The sequence below is a fragment of the Oryza sativa genome, chromosome 10, assembly GCF_034140825.1.
Source record: "Oryza sativa Japonica Group chromosome 10, ASM3414082v1".
NCBI lineage: Eukaryota > Viridiplantae > Streptophyta > Magnoliopsida > Poales > Poaceae > Oryza > Oryza sativa.
The window spans coordinates 11,014,213-11,017,905 of NC_089044.1; positions in this window are offsets into that span (position 1 = coordinate 11,014,213).

The following is a 3,693-nucleotide window of genomic DNA, read 5'->3' on the forward strand; positions in this document are numbered from 1 at the left end:
AACCCATATTGCATCAAACTGGTAGTACACACGTTAGATAGTTTAGACCACAATGTAAGGTATATAATGTTGTAAATAGTGAAGTCTTTATTGTTGGAAATTGCCTTAGCTATAATTTCATTTATAAAATTTCAAAGCAGCTATAATATTGAACATAAAGGTTTAGCACCATATTGCTCCTTTATATCATTATTGTGGACTACTTTTATAATTTTATATAAAATGTATGATTTTATTGATTAATGAAATTCTCCATTATCTAGAAAAGTTATATAAAAGGTGAAGTCTTTTTCCATAAATAGGAGGCACGAGGAAAATCATATGGCTTGTGACGAGGCATGAAAGTATCAACATGTATGTCCATAGATTGCGCAGCAACTTTATTTTTACCAATTGTACAATTTTCTATTTTTATACAGTATAATTATGGGTTGTTTCAATAAAATAAAGTTTCTGGACAGCGTGTTTGTGTGACACTGTTGCGCTCTTATATCAAATGATTTGTGCTGTAACGACTTTGCGGTATTGCCTCCAGATATACAGGACTTGTTGTCGACAATCCCATGAGAAATTCTCCCAGGATCAAGTATAATGTTGTTATCTTCTTCGATCCCTGCCACTTCTCTAGAGGATTGTTTTGTAACATTGCAATGTTACACTGTTTAATTAGTTATCGTAATCTCAAATATCTAAGGACATTATGTGGCTACTATGATTGGTTGATGCATGCTGGCTTAGTGATTGATCTTTCTTGTCGCTAGTCACTTTCAGGTCCGGTCTCCATGTCCATATGTAGCTACCAATATGATAGAGTTCATCGAGTCAGTGATCAAATCTTTGTCTAAGGTACTTCTGATTAGTGCTTTGCGGTTTGCTTGGCTTCGCTACCAAGTCTCACAACGAATGCACGACTTTAATGGATCGAGTCCACATATGCCGGTCTTTTTTGGCAGTTAAAAAGGAACAGATGGTATTGTTTCTTAGAAACAACTTTTCAGATTATAAATTGTTTTGACTTTGGTCAAAATTAAATTGTTTCAAGGTTCACTAAGTTTGTAGAAAAAAAGTACTAATATTTTCAACCCAAGACAAATATATTATGAAAATATATTTAATTATAGATTTAGTGAAACTAATTTGGAATTGTAAATATTACTATATTTGTCCACAAGATTGATCAAATTTAGAGTAGTTTGATTTTGACTAAAATCAAAATGACTTATAATTTGAAATAGAGGGAATAGATACGTGTACGCCCCTACATGTATCTTTTGTCTTCTCCCTCTCTCTTTTGTCCTTCACGACCCTCTCAAAGGTGAAGCTAGGATTTGGGTATTAGAGGTGCCAAGATTTCTCCAATAATTCATAACATGACGATGAAAGCGAGAGGCTTATGATTTGCAAAAGTTTTTTTTCTAAAAAAAGTATAGATGATATCTAATATACCATTAAAATGAAGATCCAATGGAGAGAGGCTTGCATATTACAACAGCTATTTTATAAAAGAAATTATTATATGTGACATCTAATATGCCATTAACTTAAAAATCCAAGGGGTAAGGTGGCATCTACTGTACCATTTAATTTATGATCCACTAGAGTTAAAAAAAGAATATAGATTCAATGAAGTTAAACAAAAGGAAATTGATGATGGATTGGAAGAAAAACTAATGAAAAATCCAAATGAAGTTAAATTAAAAAAGACATAAGATTCAATGGAGTTAAAATAAAACATTAAATTAAGAAGATCCAATGGAGTTGAAAAATCAAAAGAAAATAGAAATTAAGAAAGGGCAAGAACTAAAAAAAATAATGAAGATTCAATGAAGTTAAAAGAAAATTAGGAAATTAAGAATGGATTGGAAGAAAGAAGAATGATGATCCAATGGGGTTGAATTAAATATGGACAGAAGATTCAATGGAGTTAGAGTAAAAATGGAGTTGAAAAGTTAAAAGAATATATAAATATAATTCAGAGAGGGGCAAGAATCGATCCCAGGGCCTATTGCCTTGCAAGTTGCAATGACCATACACTAACCAACTATCCATAGGATGCTACGGCGGAGGACAGTGATGGGACCTAAGCGTCAACGGACAGTCCTCGGCAAGGAGAAGGCGGATCCGACGGAGGTGTTCCATAGGCAGCAACGACCCTAGGGGCAGCGGTGGCCCGGGACGGCGGCGGTCTAAGTGCCGGTGCAAGGATCTCGGCGAGGAGGAGTCGGATCCCGTTGGTGGCGGTGGCTCTAGGGGCACCAGAGGCCTCGGAGTCCGGGAGGAAGAAGATATATATCCTCAGTGGAGGCGGCAGAGGACTCTGGTAGAGGTGGTGCCCTAGGGGTGACAGTGGGCTGGGTGTCTGAGAGACAGAGGAGGATTCCAACGTTGGAGGTGGCCTTATGGGAGGCGTAGGCCTTGTAATCCGCTGAAGCGGAAGCGGATCCTTTTGGCTCGTGTCTGGTCGTCTTGTTCTGTCTGGACGACGATAGAGGAAGGTGGGCTTACTGACGGCAAGTGGCGTCATCTCACTTGAAGTGGATAAAGCTGGCACTAGCGGAGGTTTGCAGTGACAATGCACTAGGGCGGTGGCGACTAGACAATCATTTTGGTCATTTCAGTGGAGGAGGGATATACCAAGGTTGTAGGTTTTTGTGTGTTCTCCTCTTTGATGTGGTGTGAGTCTAAGGGTGCCTTTGGTTGGGCTTTTGAACCTGCTTTTGTTTTTGCTCTAGTACAAATTGAAAGCTCCTCCTACCCATGCTTTCAATGGCTTTTGAGCAAAAAAATTACCCACCTACCACTGGTTATGAGAAAACAGTTCGATTTGTTTTTCCCCATCCCCTTCTCGCAACCACTCACACGCGACGCGCGCTGAGGCCTCCCCGCTGCCGCCGCCAAGACCTCCTCCGCTGATGCGCGCTCTGCCTCCCCGCCGACGCTGCGTGCCCGACTCCGCCACCGCGCTCTGCCTCTTCTCTTTTTTTCCTCTGTTTTCCCCTCCTTTTTCCCTCTTTTGCAATGTGTGTATGACATGTGGGGCCCGCTTGTAAGCCGGACTAGTTATTTCAAAGGCCACAGCTGTTGAACCAAACGAGCTTTTCCAAAAGCCACAACCCATATTCCACAGCTGCTTTTCGAAAAGTCACAGCCCACAACTACTTTTTTAAAAGCTACAGCTCAACCAAACACACCCTAAGTGCTCTTGTATCCTTTTGGCTGTGTATATCTCTCGTGGATATAGAGGCCGAATTAATGAAAATCCATTATCTAAAAGAAATAGGATGCTATCCAATGAATGTTCTACTGATAACACAGCAGGAAAGGGGAAGGGTTGCCACTGCCCTCACCTCTCCTCAACTCAAATCTCTTAGCACCGCTGCCCTCTCCTAGTGTTAACTACCACTAGTCTTGGCTTGATGGGAGCCTCCGCTCGACCACCACTGGCGGGTTGGCGGTTGACTCCTCGAACATGGAAGGTGGATCTACATCATGTAGGCACGCCATTCATGTCTCGCTCCCCTGGTGCTCGATCTTATGCTGTGCGTGCCCATCAAGATCAATCGAGCGAGACATGGCGGGTGGTAGTTGACCTAGGAAATCACATGGTGCATGATCTTGGAAGCCAGGATAGTGCTCAACCTCGCTCGTTCACCGCGGTGTTCAATCTGTGTATGTTTGAGCAAATGTCTAGTT